The 25,813-nt window shown below is 32.2% G+C and overlaps 1 long non-coding RNA gene across 3 annotated transcripts; it reads left to right on the top strand.

The window, feature by feature from the left end:
* Positions 1–19,854: 19,854 nt before the first annotated feature.
* Positions 19,855–22,435, top strand: LOC139872940 (uncharacterized). 3 transcript variants are annotated; one of them, XR_011767213.1, is made up of 4 exons: positions 19,855–20,383; positions 20,467–21,743; positions 21,900–21,973; positions 22,247–22,435. It is a non-coding gene; the product is annotated as an uncharacterized lncRNA (long non-coding RNA). The 3 variants fall into 3 exon arrangements; XR_011767211.1 differs by lacking the exon at positions 22,247–22,435 and having other exon boundaries at positions 19,855–20,223; positions 20,310–20,383; positions 21,900–22,228; XR_011767210.1 differs by lacking the exon at positions 22,247–22,435 and having other exon boundaries at positions 21,900–22,228.
* Positions 22,436–25,813: the final 3,378 nt, after the last annotated feature.

Genomic DNA, 25,813 nt, shown 5'->3' with positions numbered 1-25,813 from the left:
AATAATAAAAGGTGAAGACAAAAGACAGATTCGACGAATTGAAGACGCAAACGACCAAAAAGCTCAAAAGTACAAAAGACAATCAAAAAGGTTCCAATTATTGATAAGAAACGTCTCGAAATTACAAGAGTACAAGATTCAAAACGCAAAGTACAAAATATAAAATTGTACGCAAGGACGTTCGAAAATCCGGAACCGGGACCAGAGTCAACTCTCAACGCTCGACGCAACGGACTAAAAATTACAAGTCTACTATGCACAAGAATATAATATAATATATAAATAATTATATTAATTATTTATATTTTATATTTATATATAAAATCCGTCGGCAAGAAAGACTCCAAAAGATGTGAGCTGTAATTTCAATCTCCGCGACTCGCGGAGTTTGAAGGCCAAAAGGGCCGCGAGTCGCGGAGCCCCAAAAATCGAAATTCCCTATAAAGCCAACCGAATTCTGATCACAATTCATATCTTTTTCTTCTCTTATCATACGTAAAATTTATATATATATATATAATTTATATTTTAATTTTAATTTTAATTCTAATAATAAGGGTATGTTAGCGAATGTTGTAAGGGTGTAAGTCGAAATTCTGTCCGTGTAACGCTACGCTATTTTTAAATCATTGTAAGTTATGTTCAACCTTTTTATATTGATGTCTCGTAGCTAAGTTATTATTATGCTTATTTAAAACGAAGTAATCATGATGTTGGGCTAATTACTAAAATTGGGTAATTGAGCTTTGTACCATAATTGGGGTTTGGACAAAAGAACGACACTTGTGGAAATTAGACTATGGGCTATTAATGGGCTTTATATTTGTTTAACTAAATGAAAGTTTGTTAATGTTAATATAAAGATTTACAATTGGGCGTCCCTATAAATTACCATATACACTCAATCGGACACGATGGGCGGGGTATTTATATGTACGAATAATCGTTCATTTAACCGGACACGGGAATGGATTAATAGCCACTAGAATAATTAAAACAGGGGTGAAATTACATTCAAGGGTAATTGGTGTAATTGTTAGCAAAGTAGTAAAACCTTGGTTTACACGCAGTCGATAACCTGGTGTATTCATTAAACAAAGTATTAAAACCTTGTTACAATTCGAATCCCCAATTAGTTGGAATATTTAACTTCGGGTATAATAATAATTTGACGAGGACACTCGCACTTTATATTTATGACTGATGGACTGTTATGGACAAAAACCAGACGGACATATTGAATAATCCAGGACAAAGGACAATTAACCCATGGGCATAAAACTAAAATCAACACGTCAAACATCATGATTACGGAAGTTTATATAAGCATAATTCTTTTATTTCATATTTAATTTCCTTTATTTTATATTTAATTGCACTTCTAATTATCGCACTTTTATTTATTGTTATTTAATCGCACTTTTAATTATCGTACTTTTTAATTATCGCAAGTTTATTTAATCGCACTTTTATTATTCGCAATTTCATTATCGTTATTTACTTTACGCTTTAATTTAAGTCTTTTATTTATTTAATATTTTACACTAGGTTTTAACTGCGACTAAAGTTTTAAAATCGACAAACCGGTCATTAAACGGTAAAAACCCCCCTTTATAATAATAATATTACTTATATATATATTTGTATTTTTATAAAAGTAAACTAATATAGCGTTGAGCTTTGTTTAAAGATTTCCCTGTGGAACGAACCGGACTTACTAAAAACTACACTACTTTACGATTAGGTACACTGCCTATAAGTGTTGTAGCAAGGTTTAAGTAAATCCATTCTATAAATAAATAAATATCTTGTGTAAAATTGTATCGTATTTAATAGTGTTTTCTGCTAAAATTAATAACTATTTTATATACACCTCGCACTACATCAAGTATTTTTGGCGCCGCTGCCGGGGACACTCTTAAACGCCGGAAGCGCAACGCTAATAATATAAAAAAAAAAAAGAAAAAAAAAGATTTTTTAGCTTACTTCTATTAAAAATTCGTTTTTGTAAAAATACGTTTTAATTATTCAAAAATATAAAAAGAAAAACAAAAATATAAGTATTTTTTTTTTTTAGATTTTGTTAAATATTTAAGTTTTATAAGTTTCTTTATTTTTATTTTAATTTATAAAAATATAACTTTTATTAAATATCTTTTATATATATAGAAAAAAACAGAAAACAGAAAATAAAAAAAAATAAATAAATAAAGAAAAAACGCGTCGAATTTGAAACCTGTCAGCTGAAATTTGAAACCCCGCGACTCGCGGGGTTTGATGCAATAAATGCCGCGACTCGCGGAGACTTTCTGACAGGCGACAAAAAAACCCTAATCGAGCATTAATTACGGTAATTATTAATTAATTATTATTAAACCCTAATAATTATTATTATTATTAGTTTTATTTTAACATTTACTTTTTATTTAATTTATGTATTTAGTATAAATTAGTTTAATTAAATTGTAAAATTAATAGTTTTATAAAATAAATAATATAAAAATAATATTTTTATAAAAATTGTACTTTTTACAACTTTTTGTATATTTTTATATTTTGTCCCTTTTTAATCGTTGTAGCATAATATTTGTATTTTTCTCTCATAATTAATTTTAAACTTAGTTTTTGCTATAGTTATTTTTACTCCTAGATTTTTAGGCTTTGCCGTAGAATTCCTTAAGTACTTTTTCTTTAGACTAAGATTTAGGTGCTTTAGAATTTTGCAACGCCTTTTTAAGTTTTAGTTTCTTTTATTTGGGATTTAGTTTTTCTTGTAAGCTTTAATATTTTTAGACGACCTTTTACTATGTATCAATTATCATTCCAATTAGTAATCTCAATTTGCGATTATAATTTTAAGTTAGTTGTAGTAATAAGGTTAGGTTAGTATTTTTAAGTTTTATAAGTTTCTTTTATTTTTCCGTCACCTTTTATTTTTCAACCATTTTTTTTTCTTTTTCGACCTTTTGCAACGAACTCTTTTTCTCTCTTATTTCTCGCCATTCTAGTTTTTAGGACTTAGAATTTTTTCTACTTCTTATCTAAATTTCTTAAAATTACGAAAATTTATTTTAAGTGGTTAAATTGATAGACATCAAAATTTTCTGGTTCGTAGTGATAGTTGGATTTGTACGTGGACCGGGTTATTGGAGCCAAACAGTCCTCAATTATATTGAGACCAAACGAATCCTGCCCCTCTGCTGCATCTTTTGGCTATTCGAAACGTGGGCAAAATCAGAAAAGTCTATTAATTGGATAACTTATTATAATTTTTCTTTCCTTTTTAAAACTAATAGGATATTCAGTGAATGCACCGAGCAAGACGTTCATCACCTTTTGTACGTTCACCACCTTTAACTAGATCAAGACATTTAGCAAATATAACCGCCGTTGATTTTTCTTTAGAATCGTCATCCAGTCGACCAAGTACTTCAGTTCAAATTTCCGATAATCCATTTTTTGAACCCGACCTCACAATTGAGAATCCGGAAAATATTCAGGAACGGTTCGTAGATCCTGAACCATTAAACTTTCCTCCGGAGCCACCAATCATTCAAACAGAGATTGTTGAGGAACGAACCATTAAATCAGAATCATCTAGTGATACCGATTCAACAAATTCAATTATGAAGAATCTGGAACCTTTAAGTATGGAAGACCGAATGAGAGCTAAACGCACTGGCCAAGGTCACGCAATTACTCATCCAGACATTAATGCGCCAGATTATGAAATCAAAGAACAAATTTTACACATGGTGACTAATCAATGCCAATTTAGTGGTGCGCCGAAGGAAGATCCAAATGAACATCTACGTACCTTTAATAGGATCTGCACACTATTTAAAATCCGAGAAGTGGAGGATGAACAGATATATCTCATGTTATTTCCCTGGACTTTAAAGGGAGAAGCCAAAGATTGGTTGGAATCGTTACCTGAAGGGGCGATTGATACATGGGACGTTTTAGTTGACAAATTTCTTAAACAATTCTTTCCTGCATCTAAAGCCGTAAGACTTCAAGCAGAAATTGTTACGTTCACACAGAAGCCAAATGAAACTCTATATGAGGCGTGGACTAGATATGGAAAGTTGTTAAGAGGATGTCCGCAACATGGTTTAGACACCTGTCAAATAGTACAAATATTCTACCAAGGATGCGACATCACTACAAGGAAAGACATAGATATAGCAGCTGGTGGTTCTATTATGAAGAAAACCGAAACTGATGCTTACAAAATTATTGATAATACTGCTTCCCACTCACATGAGTGGCACCAAGAAAAAGATATCATTAGATCATCTAAAGCAGCTAGAGCCGATTCTAGCCATGACTTAGATTCCATTTCCGCAAAGATAGATGCTGTGGAAAGACGAATGGAAAAGATGACTAAAGATATTCACTCAATACGAATTAGTTGTGAGCAGTGTGGAGGACCACATTTGACAAAAGATTGTCTCAGTATTGAATTAACAATGGAACAAAGAGAGAATATTTCATACATAAACCAAAGGCCTGGAAATAATTATCAGAATAATTATCAACCGCCAAGACCGATTTACAATCAAAACCAGAATTATAATCGAAATATTCCATACAACAACCAACAAGGTCCTAGCAATCAACAAGTATCCAATAATACTTATAATCAGCAAAGACCTAATTTTCAAAACAAACCACCACAACAAACCGATGATAAAAATCCGAATTTAGAAGATATGATGACGAAGCTAGTTGAAACTCAAACAGAGTTTTTCACATCTCAAAAACAAACTAATGAACAAAATGCTCAAGCATTTAGAAATCAACAAGCTTCTATTCAAAATCTGGAACAAGAAGTAAGTAACCTAGCAAGGTTAATAGGTGAAAGAAAACCGGGAAGTCTACCTAGCGATACAAATGCTAACCCCCGGAATGAAACAGCTAAAGCTATTACCATAAGAAGTGGTACAACACTTAAACCACCTGAAATACCTGTAACTTCTGATGAAACTATTCCTACTCCACAAGAACCACAACCTGATCAAGATAAGGAAAAAGAACCGGTAGTTGAAAAGGTTAATGAAGATAACACAGTTAAGGATAAACCTTATGTTAAACCATACCAACCACCACTTCCTTATCCGAGTAAAATGAAGAAAGAGAAACTTGAAGCCGAGCAATCCAAATTTTTGGATATGTTTAAACAGATAAATGTAAATCTTCCTTTCATTGATGTAATTTCAGGAATGCCAAGATATGCTAAATTCTTGAAAGATCTAATCTCAAATAGAAAGAAAATGGAAGAACTCTCGGCTGTTACTATGAATGCTAATTGTTCAGCAGTGCTGTTGAATAAGATACCAGAAAAACTATCTGATCCAGGAAGTTTCACAATTCCATGTTTTCTGGGTAGTCTTAGTTCAATAGAAGCATTGGTAGACTTAGGTGCTAGTATAAATCTAATGCCGTATTCACTATACGCTAAACTAGACCTTGGAGAATTGAAACCAACAAGAATAAGCATACAACTAGCCGATAGATCAGTAAAATATCCTAGAGGGATAATGGAAAACATGCTAGTTAAAGTTGGTAATTTAGTATTTCCAGTAGATTTTGTTATTCTGGATATGGAAGAAGATTCTCGAGTACCTCTCATATTAGGAAGACCATTTTTAAACACGGCTAAAGCAATAATAGACGTGTTCAATAAGAAACTGACCCTAAGTATAGAGGACGAGAGTGTTACCTTTTCAGTGGATAGAGCCATGCAATAACCGCAATCTGCAGATGATACATGTTATTATATTCAAACTATAGATGCACATGCAGAATTATTAGAAGAATTTCCAGAATTACAAGGAACAGGAGAATGTTCTTTAGGAGAAGGTAATGAACCAATTGATGAAGCTGAAATGTTAGCTACACTTATAGCTAATGGATATGAACCAACAACAGAAGAAATTCAAATGCTAAAAGAAGAAGACAGATATCGATATAAATCATCGATAGAAGAACCTCCGAAATTAGAGTTAAAGCCACTTCCAAACCATTTGGAATACGCTTATTTACATGGTGAATCTGAATTACCTGTAATAATATCGTCTTCTCTTACTGAAAATGAGAAATCACAACTCATTTCTGTGTTAAAAGCTCATAAACCAGCCATTGCATGGAAGATTCATGATATTAAAGGAATAAGTCCTTCGTATTGCACACATAAAATCCTTATGGAAGAAGGTCATAAAACGTATGTGCAACGCCAACGAAGACTAAATCCTAATATGCAAGATGTAGTTAAGAAAGAGATTATTAAACTGCTAGATGCAGGTTTGATTTATCCAATCTCTGATAGTCCATGGGTAAGCCCAGTTCAATGCGTACCTAAGAAGGGTGGCATGACTGTCATTACAAATGAGAAAAATGAGCTTATTCCTACTAGGATTGTAACAGGATGGCGTGTATGTATTGATTATAGAAAATTAAATGACGCCACCAGAAAAGATCACTTTCCCTTACCTTTCATTGATCAAATGTTGGAAAGATTAGCCGGAAATAGTTACTATTGTTTTCTAGATGGATTTTCCGGATATTTTCAAATTCCAATAGCACCCGAAGATCAAGAGAAAACCACATTCACGTGCCCTTATGGTACTTTTGCTTACAAACGCATGCCATTTGGACTTTGCAACGCCCCTGCAACCTTTCAAAGGTGTATGATGGCGATTTTTCACGACATGATAGAAGAATGCATGGAAGTATTCATGGATGACTTTTCAGTCTTCGGTGATACATTTGAATCATGTCTAGTTAATCTGGAACGAATGCTAATTAGATGCGAACAATCAAATCTAGTACTTAATTGGGAAAAATGCCATTTCATGGTTAAAGAAGGCATCGTTCTTGGACATAAAATTTCAAAAGAAGGAATTGAAGTGGATAGAGCTAAAGTAGATGTAATTGCTAAACTTCCACATCCCACCAATATTAGAGGAGTTAGGAGTTTTCTAGGGCATGCCGGTTTTTACCGACGTTTCATAAAAGATTTTTCTAAAATTGCCACTCCTATGAATAAACTCCTAGAAAAGGATGCGCCATTCATCTTTTCAAATGAGTGTATCAAATCTTTTAATATTCTTAAAGAGAAACTCACTAATGCGCCGATCATGATAACACCAAATTGGAATCTACCATTTGAACTAATGTGCGATGCAAGTGATTTTGCAATGGGAGCCGTTTTAGGACAAAGGATTGAAAAACGATTTCAACCTATATATTATGCTAGTAAGACGTTACAAGGAGCACAAACAAACTATACAACTACTGAAAAAGAACTCCTTGCTATTGTCTTTGCTTTTGACAAATTTCGATCATATCTCGTTCTAGCAAAAACGGTGGTCTATACCGACCATTCTGCTCTTAGATACCTATTTTCAAAACAAGATGCTAAACCAAGATTAATCCGTTGGATCTTACTCTTACAAGAGTTTGATATTGAAATCCGAGATAAAAGAGGAGCAGAAAATCTCGCCGCTGATCATCTTTCTCGTCTTGAAAATCCTGAGTTAGAAGTTCTAAATGAATCGGCCATACAAGACAACTTTCCTGATGAATATCTATTGAAGATAGATTATAAAGAAATCCCATGGTTTGCAGACTATGCAAACTACTTAGTTTGTGGATTCCTTGAAAAAGGATTATCGTACCAAAGACGAAAGAAATTCTTCAGTAATATAAAACACTATTTTTGGGAAGATCCACATCTGTTTAAAAGTTGTCCCGATGGAATAATACGCCGATGTGTATTTGGAGATGAAGCTAGTAAAATTTTAAACCATTGTCACACAGGACCAACAGGAGGGCATTATGGGCCTCAACTAACAGCAAGAAAAGTTTATGAAGCTGGATTCTATTGGCCTACAATTTACAAAGACGCACACCTTCTTTGCAAATCCTGTGATGCTTGTCAAAGGGCCGGAAAAATAAGTCAACGTGATGAAATGCCACAAAATGTCATCCAAGTATGTGAAGTATTTGACATTTGGGGTATTGACTTTATGGGTCCATTTCCAAAATCTCATAATAATCTATATATACTCGTAGCCATTGATTATGTATCTAAATGGGCGGAAGCACAAGCTCTCCCAACTAACGATGCACGAGTTGTAGTCAACTTTTTAAAACGTCTTTTTGCAAGGTTTGGAACACCGAAAGCTTTAATAAGTGATCGGGGTACTCATTTCTGTAATAATCAACTTGAGAAAGTTCTTAAAAGATATGGAGTAACTCATAAAATCTCCACCGCATATCATCCACAAACAAGTGGACAAGTTGAAAATACAAACCGAGCTTTAAAACGTATTCTAGAGAAAACCGTAGGATCAAATCCGAAGGAATGGTCCATTAAATTGGAGGATGCACTCTGGGCTTTTAGAACAGCCTACAAAACTCCAATTGGAACCACACCTTTTAGACTTGTTTATGGAAAAGCATGTCATCTTCCAGTAGAAATTGAACACAAAGCATTTTGGGCTTTGAAGACATGTAATCTTGATTTACATGAAGCCGGACGTCTACGATTAAGTCAACTAAACGAATTAGAAGAATTAAGACATAAAGCATACGAAAATTCGTTAATCTATAAGGAAAGAACGAAGAAATGGCATGATAAAAGAATCAGAAGTTCAAAAGAATTTAAAGAAGGAGACAGAGTTCTTCTTTTCAATTCACGATTCAAGCTATTTCCTGGAAAATTGAAATCAAGATGGTCTGGACCATTCATAGTCAAAAGAGTTTTCCCATACGGAACGATAGAATTAATAAATTCAAATGGGATTGAATTTAAAGTTAATGGTCACAGAGTTAAACATTACATACATGGTCCGATGGAAGTCGACAACGAAGTTAATCACAATTTCGACACCACAGCTAACTAAGTGTGGGGAGAATCAAGTCTTTAAAGGATAATATGTATTTCTGTTAGAGTTAGATTGTCTGTTTTCGTGTAGTTCTCGAAAATGGAACACGTATGGTCTTTCCCTAGCAGACCCTAAAGAACTAGTCTTCTCCCCCCATTCTGAATTTTTATTTTTTTTAGGTTTTTACGAAATGAAGACTGCCTGTGAACTAAACCATGGTCTAATGCTACACGCTTTGATCACTAAACGTAATAATGACATACTCCCGAGTGAAATAGTATCAGTAATCAGAGAAAGAATGGACGGAGTTAGAAAAGAATCCAGATGCGAAGATAATAAGTTACAATTTGGTATAGGAAAATCAAAATCCGCAGCGAAAAGAAGAGCACGACACCTAGAACGATGTCACAAATGCGGAAAATGGTCACATGGAGGTAAATGTTCAAATAATCAAACCTATTCAAATACCGAATTTGTTACTTTATGCAGAGACGGACCGTTCATATGTTTAGAAGAAAAGACACTGAATGCTCGAGGTTACGCCTATGCAGCCATGGAAAACCAATTAAACCGACTATCTTATGAATGGGATAGATCATATAACTAAGAAATCTATTTCACAGGTATGTCTGTACAGTTTTTATTTTTATTTTTATTTTTAACCTTTTGATAATAAACGCTAATTTGTTCGCTAAAAAGTATTAAATTGGTATTGAATAAAATTAGGTTTGGCGACCGAAATTATTGATATCATTCAAAAATTTATTACATCACTGCGAAATTCAACGTTTATTCTTAAGGTATAAATATCTTTAATCAATCAACCCAAAATATTTCAAAAATTCGTCATGAGTTAAATTAGGTCTTGGAACCGAAATTACTTTACCGAAAAGAGGGGCGCATATTTTTGATAATATTTGATTGATTAAAGTAGGATAAAAAGACAAAAAGATTTTTAATTTTATTTTTACCATATTTTTAAAATTAATATTTAAATCTTAAATTAATATTGTAAACTTTGTAAAAACAATATATTTAAAATTGTAAATATTTGAAAAATTAATATAAGTTTGATATGAATTTATAAATTTATAAATTAAGTTTGGTGTGAATTTTTAATTTTTAAAATATTAATTTTTAATTTTATGCATTTCAAATTTTAAGTTTGGTGTGAATTTTTAATATTAATTTTGAATTTTATATTTAAGTTGTGTGAATTTAAAAAACAAAAATTTACTTTATCTCATTAAGTTAAGAATATGATTTTTAAAATTCGTCGTAAGTTGAAGACTAGATCTTTGAACCGAAATTGCTTTACCCGAGGGAGGGACGAGAACTTTTATTATCATTATTTTTAATCTTATTGAATTAAAGTATGCCAAAAACATTGAAAAAACCCAAAAAAAAAATCTTAGCTTTTAAAACAATCGCTACAAAAAGACAAATTTTAAAATTTTGTCGAAGGACGGACTAGGACATCGATCCGAAACGACCTCGTCCTAAATAACAAGGGAAACAAAATTTTAAAATTAATTACTTAATTGTTTTAATAAGTTAATGATTATAAAAAAAAAAAAAAATATACCAAACTCCGCGAGTCGCGGAGTTTGGAGGGTAAATCCCCGCGACTCGCGGGAGGACCGGATTACAGAAAAAAAAATAAGAGCTGCAACAGCTCAGTTTCACACTCCACACCCAAAAAATACTGCGAACATAACCCCGAAAAACCACCCAAAAACACCCCAAAAATCCCAATTTTTAACCGTTAATCACCAAATTTTTTGCTAAAATCATGTTGAGAAGGATGCTATCTAAGAATTACTCAAGAAAAACGGTAAATTTCTACACCTAAACACCATTTAATTCGAAATTTGGTGTTCTTGAGCAATTTTGTCCCCAAATTGATTTTGATGCTTTTTAGTGTAATTAGACTTAAATTGTTTATGTATTATGCTTGTATAACCTAGATTGATGCTGTTTAACATGATTAGAAGCCTTAAACTTCAAATTTTGAATAATCTAGGGTTTGTGTTCTTGAGCAAATTTGGGGCTTTTTGATATAAACAGGTTATGGCCGATTTTTGTCATGAATTGTTGCTAAATTGAGTAGTGTAACATGTCTAGGTAGTTAAATGATCCAAACTTTGAGCCTAAACATGATTTTGAGAATTAAAGTGGACTTTTTCAAGTCTAAAATTCATGAACTTGATTTTTGAAAGATAATGCCATTTGAGACTTGTTTGATTGTTAGTAATGATTATTTTGACATGTTATTTGAGTTGAATGCTTATGAACTTGGTGAAAATTTTCGTATATGCTTATTTGAAAAAGTGTAGATTTGATAAAAATGTGAAAATAAGCTTAAGTTTGATATAAATTGATAATGTCATTGTAATTATTTTGATTGATGATTTTGCCGACACTAATGCATATTTGGATGCACAAAAATTGTGTTTGATGTGTTTTGCAGAATGAAAGGGGTGAATCTTCATCCCAAGCCCGCAATGCTCCTGCTGAGAATTTGGAACAACAGGAGGTGGATAACTACTACAAGCAGGATATACCTCATCCAGTCATGACCTTTTCCGATATGCACTTGGAAGAGTTGCACCCGAACCTGAGATTTGACAGACTTTGGATAGATTATCCAAAATATCAACGGGGTTTGCATACTCTTCATTCTAAGGTTGTTGAGGTACCGAGGGTCATAGAATGGGGACCCTTAGAAGCTGTAGAATTGGCCGGGCCAATTAGGGAATTACTTGTACAGAGGTATGGTAATTCTTCTTTTAATGACTGGATATGTTTATTCACCATACGTAGACCTGTATATAAAGTATGGTGTGAAGAATTGTTATGTAGTATAGAGTTGAATGATCGGGTAGCTAGTTTAACCGATCGTTCTTTTATTAGATTTTTGTTAGGCGGTTCGATGCGCCACATGTCTTTACTGGACATGGCTCAGGCTTTACGTATATATACGCCTGAGGAGTTAGCGTCTGCCGATTGTAGAGGATTGATACTAAACGGTAGAAAGATAGATGAGAATTTTGATATACACGGTGTGTGGAGTCAAATGACAAGCCATCACCGTTTCAAAGGGGGAAATTACTCTTATTTGGATATAGATAGAGCCGAATTAAGAGTGATACATAGGTTTTTAGCTAATTCGATTACACAAAGGGGTAAGAACAAGGAAAAAGTAAATGAACGGGATTTGTTTTACCATATGTGTATTCGAGACCCACAAAGCGCTGTAAGTATACCGTATTGTGTGGGTTATTATTTATCAGCTATGGTTCGGGGGATGCGACCACATAGCATAATAGGAGGTGGTATTTTTATTACTTTGATTGGTGAATATCTCGGTGTGGATATAAGTCGGGGGGGATTATTACTAGAAGAGCCAGAACCCCGCGATACTATAGGTTTAAATGTATACCATGGTGCGAAAGTTTTGAAGAGGCGAAATAACGCCGCAGTACGATACCATGGTAGACATCCACAGGTGGAGAGAAACCAGCAGCAAGGTAATGTAGGAGGGGGGAATGAGATGCAAGAAATGCATAGGTTTATAGCTTCTCAGGAATACGAAAATGCTAGACAGAGAGCATTTGAAGATTGGCAAGTTCATCAGAACCAGATCATAGCTCATTGCCAACATATAGGTAGAAACTATATTCCTACACCGAAACCCATCTTCCCTCCTTGGTCTATAGAGATGCAGCCACCATATCCTACGTATGACCCTGCCGAAGCATTCTATAGCACTTATGGTTATGCCTGGAACCCCTATTGGTACCAATATCATCCTTAGTTTACTTATTATTTTTTATTATTTTGTAATTTGTAATTATTGATACGTTTAATACTTTTGTTAATATTGTAATCATTTTTATAATTATCTAACTTTTATTCTTAGATTTTAATAATTTTTGAATGTGGGGTAATAAACCAAACTTCAAAAATATGTATATATGTTTGCAGTTTATCTTATGTACACAACAGGGTAAAACAACGCATTTTCAAAGACTGGCATTAAGTTTAGCAAAAGCAACTAATTTTGACGACAAGATGCAAAATATATGTGAAATAACAACAAGACGGAATGAACAAATGATGTGCACCATTTATCGTTCAGCAAACAAACGCCAATATATTTGGAAACTTTGGTAAAATTTAATCATTTTCACACAAATCACCCTCAATAATTTAAATTGTTACTGATTTCTTGCAAATGAGGGCATTGCAAGATCTTAAGTGTGGGAAGGGGTTAAATTCTTTCGGATTTTAAAAAATTTTTACTTTATACACTTGGTTACCATTAAAAATACTAGTAAAGCAGTAGTTGTATTAGAATCTAGTGCTCTCTGATAATAAAGAACAGCCCTGGTCTTATATACTGACTACCCTATTCTAGTAAAATTTTTCAAAATTTTCAATTAAATGAATTCAAAATCATGTTTATACATATTTATGAACGATAAAACTAGGTTTTAACACCGAAATTATTGTTACCTCGGAAAGGACATAAATTGAGAAACAAACTAAAATGTTAAAATTCATTTAAAATGGAATAGAGGACGATAAAAAGGAAAATAAAAGCCAAGTGTGGGAAAATTTACCAAGTTATCTTAAACATATGTCACATATATCTGTAACAAATAACTGAAAATACTTTTGCTTTGGACTAAACTAAACTGTTTTTACCCAATGAAAGAAAAGAAGAGATGGATCTACACGATGAATCAATTCCATCATTAAAAGGAAGTAAAGTCTTCCGAAAAAGAAACGCGCTTCTTGATTTAGGTCATGAAGTTGTCGTCCAGACCAGCTGTAGGTTGACGAAAAATCTAGAAAAGTCATCTCTAAAATCAGCAGGAAATCCACGGACCTCAGCATTAAACAGGGTCGCCAAGTGGTCAGATTTATCCTAACCATGAGAAGGATTTATCTCGTACAATGGGGGGGCACCATGCAAATTAGCTGGATAAGACTAATGAATCAGATCCCCAGAAAGGATAATCTCCTTAAAGATTAAAAATCAGCTTTTAAGACTGATATTACTCAATCCTAGAGATTGACCTTAAAGATTGAGAATTCAAACTCATAGAATTCAATGATATCTAAACTCGAGCTTGAACGAGAAAATATTTTGATCAAAATTATAAACCGATTTGTTTTCTGAAAACCCTATTTTCAATGCGTTCATTACCATTGAACGTAAAATCCTAGGAATTCACCTGGAATTCATTAGGTCACCTGAACTAAATCGGGTGTCAACCGTAAGAACGGTGGTTGCATAGTGGTCAAAGACAGGACCTTGTGCCAGACCGAAAAATTATAAGGGTGAGCTTTACTATTGCTCCTACCAAGGATAGTAATTGCGTCCGACACGTTATAGACCATAATCAAAAGCATGTCACGGGACATTGCCTTAACAGTTGCTTGTTCAACGCTTTCCTTTACAACCGGACGGTAGTTTACCGAAAGGTAATATACGGGACAAGTAAACTGGACGTGTTGCTTTCCAAATACAAGGTTAGCAAGTTGGTGACACAAAACCGCAAGTTTTGAGCTAAAATTTTCAAATCTAAAACCCACCAAACCCACAAAAATATTTTGCAAATACCGGTAAAGGGTTATTCCGGAAAACTTATCTAGGGAAAAAAACTAGATTTAATTTTCAAAAGATCAAATGTTTTCATAAAGATCCAATTTCCTTAATGGATCTAAATTTTTATAGTCATGTGGGACTGTAAACCATATCGTTACTACCATTGTTTATACCGCCATATAGAAATCACTGATGTACAAAGTGTGAAGAATAAAGAAGTGATTCTAGTATTTCAAGACAATATTGCTTGAGGACAAGCAACGCTCAAGTGTGGGAATATTTGATAATGCTAAAAACGAACATATATTTCATAGCATTATTCCTCAAGAAAGACAAGCTTTTAGTTGCAATTGTTCTATTTACAAGTGATAATCGTTTAAATAATAAAAGGTGAAGACAAAACACAGATTCGACGAATTGAAGACGCAAACGACCAAAAAGCTCAAAAGTACAAAAGACAATCAAAAAGGTTCCAATTATTGATAAGAAACGTCTCGAAATTACAAGAGTACAAGATTCAAAACGCAAAGTACAAAATATAAAATTGTACGCAAGGACGTTCGAAAATCCGGAACCGGGACCAGAGTCAACTCTCAAAGCTCGACGCAACGGACTAAAAATTACAAGTCTACTATGCACAAGAATATAATATAATATATAAATAATTATATGAATTATTTATATTTTATATTTATATATAAAATCCGTCGGCAAGAAAGACTCCAAAAGATGTGAGCTGTAATTTCAATCTCCGCGACTCGCGGAGTTTGAAGGCCAAAAGGGCCGCGAGTCGCGGAGCCCCAAAAATCGAAATTCCCTATAAATCCAACCGAATTCTGATCACAATTCATATCTTTTTCTTCTCTTATCATACGTAAAATTTATATATATATATATAATTTATATTTTAATTTTAATTTTAATTCTAATAATAAGGGTATGTTAGCGAATGTTGTAAGGGTGTAAGTCGAAATTCTGTCCGTGTAACGCTACGCTATTTTTAAATCATTGTAAGTTATGTTCAACCTTTTTATATTGATGTCTCGTAGCTAAGTTATTATTATGCTTATTTAAAACGAAGTAATCATGATGTTGGGCTAATTACTAAAATTGGGTAATTGGGCTTTGTACCATAATTGGGGTTTGGACAAAAGAACGACACTTGTGGAAATTAGACTATGGGCTATTAATGGGCTTTATATTTGTTTAACTAAATGAAAGTTTGTTAATGTTAATATAAAGATTTACAATTGGGCGTCCCTATAAATTACCATATACACTCAATCGGACACGATGGGCGGGGTATTTATATGTACGAATAATCGTTCATTTAACCGGACACGGGAATGGATTAATAGCCACTAGAATAATTAAAACAGGGGTGAAATTACATTCAAGGGTAATTGGTGTAATTGTTAGCAAAGTAGTAAAACATTGGTTTACACGCAGTCGATAACCTGGTGTATTCATTAAACAAAGTATTAAAACCTTGTTACAATTCGAATCCCCAATTAGTTGGAATATTTAACTTCGGGTATAATAATAATTTGACGAGGACACTCGCACTTTATATTTATGACTGATGGACTGTTATGGACAAAAACCAGACGGACATATTGAATAATCCAGGACAAAGGACAATTAACCCATGGGCATAAAACTAAAATCAACACGTCAAACATCATGATTACGGAAGTTTAAATAAGCATAATTCTTTTATTTCATATTTAATTTCCTTTATTTTATATTTAATTGCACTTCTAATTATCGCACTTTTATTTATTGTTATTTAATCGCACTTTTAATTATCGTACTTTTTAATTATCGCAAGTTTATTTAATCGCACTTTTATTATTCGCAATTTCATTATCGTTATTTACTTTACGCTTTAATTTAAGTCTTTTATTTATTTAATATTTTACATTAGGTTTTAACTGCGACTAAAGTTTTAAAATCGACAAACCGGTCATTAAACGGTAAAAACCCCCCTTTATAATAATAATATTACTTATATATATATTTGTATTTTTATAAAAGTAAACTAATATAGCGTTGAGCTTTGTTTAAAGATTTCTCTGTGGAACGAACCGGACTTACTAAAAACTACACTACTTTACGATTAGGTACACTGCCTATAAGTGTTGTAGCAAGGTTTAAGTAAATCCATTCTATAAATAAATAAATATCTTGTGTAAAATTGTATCGTATTTAATAGTGTTTTCTGCTAAAATTAATAACTATTTTATATACACCTCGCATAACATCAGGTACCATGGGTCAAGATTAATCTCGACCAATACATATACGATGGGGGTTTTTATTTATTTCATTGGGGGTTTATTAAACACCTAAAAATGAACCATTAAAATTGAATTACTAACATCGGACTGCTAACTACGGACTAAGAAATTATTAAAAGTATTAAAAGTATAATAAGTATATATATGTGACGATTGTTTTAAAAAGAAAAGGTATTGATATATTATATATGGATAGGTTCGTGATATCAATCGGAGACCAAGTCGAAATTACATATCTTCAAGACAAAAGTGAGTATATAGTCCCACTTTTAAACTCTAAGTATTTCGGGATGAGAATACATGTATTTTATGTTTTACGTTATGGACACAAGTAATTGAAAAATATATTCTACGTTGAGTTGTACCACTGGCATACTTCCCTGTAGCTTGGTAACTATTATTTACAGCGGTATTGTAAACGCGAATCCTGTTGATAGATCTATCGGGCCTGACAACCCCAACCGGACTGGACGACCAGTATTCAACAGTTGCACAGTACTTCGTTTCGTAACTACACTTGGTACGGTGTAGTAAGATTTCATAATAAAGGGAATATGCGACGTGATTAAATGTTAAGTATGGTTACCAAGTGCTCAACCACTTAGAATATTTTTATTAAAACGTTTACATATGAAATCTTGTGGTCTATATATATATATTGCTGCCGGCATTAAACCTATATCTCACCAACTTTATGTTGACGTTTTAAGCATGTCTATTCTCAGGTGATAATTAGAAGCTTCCGCTGCAACATGTTGAATTTAAACAAGATCTTGAGTATGCATATTTGTATCAAAAATAAAACTTCATATCGGAGGATTTGTAATGTAAAATATGCTAGAAATCGTATTGTTATCATCACATGTAAAGTTTGTAAGTCTAAGATTATCGCTAAACGATAATCATCTTTATTTTGTCTAAAGCTTGTATCAAAATAAGAATTATGGTTTGTAATGTAAAATATATGCAGTTGTTCTTTTAAAAATGTCGCATATAGAGGTCAATACCTCGCAATGAAATCATACGTTATCTAATACGTTCTTATGGTTAAGGACGGGTAATGACATTAATGAGGTGCGGAAGGAAGGTGATAGGTTTGGTTCCATGTTTAATAGTGATGAAGCATTGGTTTTTAACTCGTTTATTGAGAACACAATACCTTTTTTATGTTGCGTCTATAAATACCTTTCCTTTTATGTTATGATATTACTATATAATCATTATTGTTATGCACATATAATATATATTATATTTAATTAATATATATTGTATTTACATATTTATCGTATATACATTATACATCACAAATTCTAATTAATTAAATAATATCAATTAAATATGGTAATAATTTTTACAGACCTTTTATAGTTAATATAACTTCATAAAATTTTATAAAAATTTTCTATCTAAATCTTATATTTATTTTGTATTTATCTTGTTATCTATTTATGGCATGTATAACATAGTATCTAAATTACCAATAAATATTAATTCGCCCCAATAAATTAGGTTTATAATTTTTACTGACTTCTTAAAGTTTATTAAACTCAGAAAAATTATATATATATTGTTATTATTATATTATATATTTATTACGAATTTTACCCCTTTTAGCAATATAATTTGAAATTAATTATAAATAATATTCCAAAAACTATTTTACATGTTCCTTAACAATTATAATTAGTTTCCACATGATTCCTACTGATCATAATATTTTATACCAATTAAATCTATTTTATACACACATATATATCGGTTTCAATTTTAAATACATAATAAATATATAAAACGGTAAAAAAATTAGGGTTTCGACTCTAAAATATTTTTACATCATTAGGATGCTACGAAAATTTTTGTTCCAATTTTTAAATTCGTTTACTATTTTTCATTGATTTTTGTTTATATAAACCTCAGCCGAAAGATACAATTAAAATAAATATATAGCTAATCGTAAAAATAAATTTTTCAATTTAGATAACTTTGATAACATTAATAGAACCTGGGAAAATTGTTTTTACGAATTTTAATAATTTATAGCTATTTTATTTAATTTTGTACATATATGCATATACCAATCAATATACACACATATATATTCTTTATAAATTTTTAATATATATAATACATATACATATATACTTTGACACATATACATATACAATATCATTTATATTTATTATTTTATTAGTATTATTATTATTATTATTATTATTTATTATTACCGAAAAAATAATATGGATATAAATAAAAAAATGTCGAAGGAAATAGAAAATAAAAAAAAATACTTACAAAGCTTTTTGGGAGAAGAGGAGCTCTCAAAATTTATGAATAAAATTTGTGGAGGGGTTGGGCTCTTTTTATAGGGTGAGTAAACTTGGTGACCAAGAAAATACAAATTTGAGTTATATAACAATTCCTTTTATAAAATAAATTGAAATCTTTTTTTTTTCTTTTAAATTCGGCCAAAATATTTAAAAAAATGAAAAGATATTTACTTTAGCAACAAGTAAATGTATCTAGTCTATAAATGTCTAGATTAATGAACTTATTCTCAAAGAATAGTATTTAAAATAATAATAGTTGATTAGATAAATTTTGTCCATAAATAAATTGATTTTATCCCTTAAATTTATATTTATCTTGTATTTTCAATTAATTAATTAATTTAGGAGGTAAAATAGAAGGTTCTAGAATTTTTTAAAAATTGGTATTATTTTAATATTTAATAATAAATTTGAAAATTAATAAAATAATATTATTATTTCGGTTAATAATAATTAATTAATTATTTAATTTTTATTATTTAATTAGTTTAATTACATTATAGTTTTATATTTTACAAATGCGCCACAAATATTTTATACAATTTGTTATTACATATTATATTATAAATATATTCAATAGAATGTATCCTTTTACTATTCACTGCAATTTTTAATTCGAAAAGGGTATTTTGGTCATCTTGCCTCATTACTAGATCCTTCTTACGCTTTCCAACACGCCCACTAGAACCTTCAAACCCTAATTTCCACACAAAGACCGAACGCTCTTCTTCTTTCCAACACAGCGAGCTTTTCAAACCCTAATTTTCCACGACATCCACTCCTCCACATCGACTCTTTCTACCATTTTTCCCTACTTGCAGCGATTTTTGTGTCCTTCCTGCGATTGTTTGAACCCTTAAATTTGTCAATAGTCATGAAGGATTATTCCTTCTTCCAGGTTTTGTAAAATCGATTGTTGACGATTTTCACCTTCCTTATCGCCTTACGTTGTGAGCGGTTATCCCGATTTCCCCTCCATCGCCGCCATGTCAGGCTTCTCTGTTTCATCTGCCGAGTGGTGTGGCCTTTGGAATCGGCCGTCGAAATTTTCTTACGGCTTCAGGTGAACCTCCGTTGTTTTTGAGGTAGCACTCCATCATTCTTTGGGTTTTCAGTGCGATTTTTTTTTATTTGATGTTACAATCGTTTGATTGTTGTGTTTTATTCGAAGAAAAAAATCACACTCGGCTCCATTAATTATTTGCTCCATCGTATCAAGAGGGGATTGACGACTGATATCGTTTGGTATGGCTACTTTCCCTATTTTTTTTCTCTTCTCTTCGATTAAAGTTTATGTGTCTGTGTAATTTATGGATTCATCATTTCAGGCTTTACAACTACCGTCGTATGTTCATTGTCATTGTTTGAAGTACCAAGGTATGTGCTTCTTATTATTACTGTTGCGGATGCGGATGATTCTGTTTCTGATTGAATATGAAAAAAAAAAATGTATGTGTTATGTCTGCTTCGAGTTGTAGGTTTCTTTTCTTGGATGTCTGCGTTTTTTTCTTAATCATTCTTCTTAATATCAATAGATAACAAAGTCTGTTACTGTTCATCTCATTTGGGAAGCTTTGTAATTTTACACTCGACCTCAGTGCTATACATGTCTTTTAACTCCATGAGATCTTTATTACCATTACAATGTTGGCTTGCATTACGTAATATGTATGATGCAATTGAATTCTCTGTTTTCTACGCTTTAAAAAATTAGGCTATGATGGTAAACATATCACGCATAAACTGAGCAACCCGAATAAATGTTTCCGTATCTTTGCATGGCAACCTTCGGATTGCAGCCATGGCGATTCATTTTCGGTCGCTAGGTTTATGCATATGCCTGAGCCATGAAAAGAGCCACAATGATTTGCCAAAGTATTGTTTTTGGGTGGTATTCTTAATTGACAGCCTACATTCGTATTAATGTTTTTGTCTGCTGATGTTTACGGTTCCAATTAAAGATGAATAAACTTCATAGAAAGAAATTCAATATAAGAGGCTATGATGATGAATTCGTAAGGGTTGTGTCAAGAAATGAGAAAAAAGTGTTTCGCTTTATGGCGAGGCAACTTACAGTTTGCAGCCACGGGCCTTCGTATTCTCTTTCTCATATTACCCACTAGCCTGAGCCTATGTCCCTTATAAGTCATAACTTATCCCAATTTCTCTACTGCCCAGCTTACAATACAAATAGATCAGCGGACGTTATGGTGATGAACATTAATTTTTTTTTCTCGCCATTGCGGTGTTGTTAGCTTTTTTTATGCTGCAGGTCAGCTTCATATTTTCGTACTAACGTCTTACAAGGTAAGTTTTTTACTTATAGTTTCTTTACTTGGTTGTCTATTATATGGTATGTGATTGTTTAGACAATGCAATTGTCTTGGTTTGACTTCATTTCTTCAAATTTATAAGTTTTCACTTTTACTAAATCTACAACGTGATTATGTTTACAAAGTACCATCTTTTTTCATACATTATATAACAAATCGCTTTGTATATATATAGATTGTCTTTTGGCTTCGATAATTGCATTGTTGTCCCAGTTTCCTATGCGCCCCGAGTTCGACTCAGTTGAACCATGGTTTCATCGCGCAGTTATTGAGTAAGTTTTCCTTATATTTGTGGTCCTATTTACCTGTTCTACTCAGCTACATATTTCTTTTTACTCTTGCGTTTTTAGTTGTATGATATACAAATGTTTAAGTTGAATGTGAAAATGGTTACATCCTGATACCAACATGTTTGCGTTTATCATTAGCAAGAAAGAATTAGTAGCTGAAGACGTAGCATTACTTGGGAAAGGAACTACGCTTAATGCTGGTGATTCATCAGGTAAACACTAAAACTTGATGTTTTTCTCGATTTCTCATATTTTTTATGTATTCAGTGTCGTAGTTGAAATTTTTTTCGTTTAGAGGAGTATAAATTATTTATATTTGTGATTGTGGTATGTGGTGTTTTTGATTTTGTCGCTGAAATTGGAGATCGAGGTTTTGACCATGTCGTCCTTTTTTTGTGTTTTTTTGTTCGGTGATTGAAAATTAGGAGTTAACTGTTACAGCAGTTGACAGTTCTTTGACATTGTGTTTTTTTGTTATTTTGTAGATTTTGGTATTTTAAGTTTCTTTCAAGTTTATGTTTTGAAGTAACCATTGTCAAGAACACTCCTTTAAGTTTGCAAAGCTTCTCCAGTGTGTACCTTTAATTCATATTTTAGTTAACTTAAAGTATGACATAAAGGTTATTTTAGTTACAGATTCTATACATCTATTACAAGAGTATCGTGATTGCTAATCATCGTTTTTGTTTTTCCTTTTTATTAAAGTTCTTGGCTGCATGTGGCATGTTAGGTTCTATTTTCGGTTTGTGGCTGCAAAATCACAGTAGCGATTATCGACTTCATTATTACGGTATGTCATTATTAGGGTTTTGATGTGTGCGAGGCGTACTAGGAAATAGTTATATTTTTACTACGAAAAACTATTAAATACGATACAATTTTACACAAGTTATTTATTTATTTATAGAGTGGATATACCTAAACCTTGCTACAACACTTATAGGCAGTGTACCTAATCGTACAGTAGTGTAGTTTTTAGTAAGTCCGGTTTGTTCCACAGGGAGACTTAGCCAAGTTTAACGCTATATTAGTTTTAATTGTAAACATACAAATATATATATATAAGTAATATTATTATTATAAAAGGGGGTTTTTACCGTTTAATGACCGGTTTGTTGATTTTTAAAACTTTAGTCGCAGTTAAAACCTAATGTAAAATATTAAAAATAAAAATAACTTAATTTAATGCGTAAAGTAAATAACGATAATGAAATTGCGATAAATAAAAATGCGATAAATAAAAAGTACGATAATTAAAAGTGCAATTAAATACGAAATAAAGGAAATTAAATATGAAATAAAGGAATTATGCTTATTTAAACTTCCGTAATCATGATGTTCGACGTGTTGTTTTTAGTTTAGTACCATAGGTTAATTGTCCTTTGTCCTGGATTATTCGATATGTCCATACGGATTTGTCTATAATAGTCCATCAGTCATAATCTTAAAGTGCGAGAGTCTTTGTCAAATTATTCTTATTCCCGAAGTCAAATATTCCAACTAATTGGGGATTCGAATTGTAACAAGGTCTTAATACTTTGTTTAATGAATACACCAGGTTATCGACTGCGTGTAAACCAAGGTTTTAATACTTTGTTAACAATTACACCAATTACCCTTGAATGTAATCCACCCCTGTTTCAACAAGTCTATTTACTATTAATCCAGTTCCGTGTCCGGTAAAATGAACAATTATTGGTATTTATAGATATCCCGCCCACCGTGCCCAGTTAAGCGTATGTGGTTATATATAAATACGTCAAATTATAAGTCTATATATTAAATTAACGAGGTATCATTTAGTTAATAAAAAGCCCATTAATAGCCCATAGTCTAATTTTCACAAGTGTCGTTCTTTTATCCAAACCCCAATTATGGTCCAAAGCCCAATTACCCAATTTTAATATTTAGCCCAACATCATGATTACTTCGGCATTAAATAAGCATAATAATAACTTAGCTACGAGACATTAATTTAAAAAGGTTGAACATAACTTACAATGATTAATAATAGCGTAGCGTTACACGGACAGAATTGCGACTTACACCCTTACAACATTCGCTAACATACATTTATTATTAGAATTTAAAATTAAAATTAAAATTAAAATATAATATATATATATATATATATATATATATATATATATATATATATATATATATATATATATATATATATATACGTTGAGTGAGAGGATAGATGGAAAAGATATATATTCGATCACCAACTGCGAAATTTATAGGCATGTGGCCACAAAAAGTGGCCCATGCAATCGCATGGATAATATGCCTACAGGCCATGCGATCGCATGGAGGTAGGTACCAGCTCACATAATTTTGTTTTCAAGCTTGTCGACGTTATTTTTAAATATATATAATATATAAATAATTTATATAATTATTTAAATATTATATTATATTCTTGTGCATAGTTGACTCATAATTTTTAGTCCGTTGCGTCGAGCGTTGAGAGTTGACTTTGGTCCCGGTTCCGGATTTTCGAACGTCCTTGCGTACAATTTAATATCTTGTATTTTGCATTTTGCGACTTGTACTCTTGTAATTTTGAGACGTTTCTCACCAATAATTTGAACCACTTTGATTGTACTTTGTACTTTTGAGCTTTTTGGTCGTTTGCATCTTCAATTCGTCGAATCTGTCTTTTGTCTTCACCTTTTATTATTTAAACGAATATTGCTTGTAAATAGAACAATTTCAACTAAAAGCTTGTCTTTCTTGAGGGATAATGCTATGAAATATATGTTCGTTTTTAGCATTATCAAATATTCCCACACTTGAGCGTTGCTTGTCCTCAAGCAATATAGTTTTGAAATAAAAATACTAGAATCACTACTTTATTCTTCACACTTTGTACATCAGTGATTTCTATACAGAGGTATGAACAATGGTACTAACGATGTGGTTTACAGTCCCACATGACTATGAAAATTTAGATCCTTAAGGAAATTGGATCTTTATGAAAACATTTGATCTTTTAAAAATTAAATCTAGTTTTTACCCTAGATAAGTTTTCCGGAATAACCCTTCACCGGTGTTGCAAAATGTTTTTGTGGGTTTGGTGGGTTTCAGATTTGAAAATTTTAGCTCAAAACTTATGGTTTTGTGTCACCCACTTGCTAACCTTGTATTGGAAAAGCAACACGTCCAGTATACTTGCTCCGTATATTACCTTTTCATAAACTACCGTCCGGTTGTAAAGGAAAGCGTTGAACAAGCAACTGTTAAGGCAATGTCCCCTGACATGCTTTTAATTATGGTCTATAACGTGTCGGATGCAATTACTATCCTTTGTAGGAGCAATAGTAAAGCTCACCCTATAGTTTTTCGGTCTGGCACAAGGTCCTGTCTTCGACCATGCTATGCAACCACCGTTCTTACGGTTGACATCCGATTTGGTTCAGGTGACCTAATGAATTCCAGGTGAATTCCTAGGATTTTACGTTCAATGGTAATGAACGCGTTAAAAATAGGGTTTTCAGAAAACAAATCGGTTTGAAATTTTTATCAGAATATTTTCTCGTTCAAGCTCGAGTTTAGATATCATCGAATTCCATGAGTTTGTAATTCTCAATCTTTAAAGTCAATCTCAAGGATTGAGTAATATCTGTCTTAAAAGCTGATTTTTGATCTTTAAGGAGATTATCCTTTTCTGGGGGTCTGATTCATTAGTCTTATCAAGCTAATTTGCACGGCGTCCTCCCCATTTTACGAGACAGATCCTCTCATGGTTAGGATAAGTCTGACCACTTGGCGACCCTGTTTGATGCTGAGGTCCGTGGATTTCCTGCTGATTTTCGTGATGACTTTTCTAGATTTTTCGTCAACCTACAGCTGGTCTGGACGACAACTTCCTGACCTAAATCAAGAAGCGCGTGTCTTTTTCGGAAGACTTTACTTCCTTTTAATGATGGAATTGATTCATCGTGTAGATCCATCTTTCTTTCAAATATATTACAGTAAATTTGGTAAAACTGATTAGTTTAGTCTAAAGCAAAAGTATCTTTAATTATTTGTTACAGAAATATGTG

This window comes from Rutidosis leptorrhynchoides, chromosome 10, assembly GCF_046630445.1.
Source record: "Rutidosis leptorrhynchoides isolate AG116_Rl617_1_P2 chromosome 10, CSIRO_AGI_Rlap_v1, whole genome shotgun sequence".
NCBI lineage: Eukaryota > Viridiplantae > Streptophyta > Magnoliopsida > Asterales > Asteraceae > Rutidosis > Rutidosis leptorrhynchoides.
This window is presented reverse-complemented; position numbering and strand designations above follow the sequence as displayed.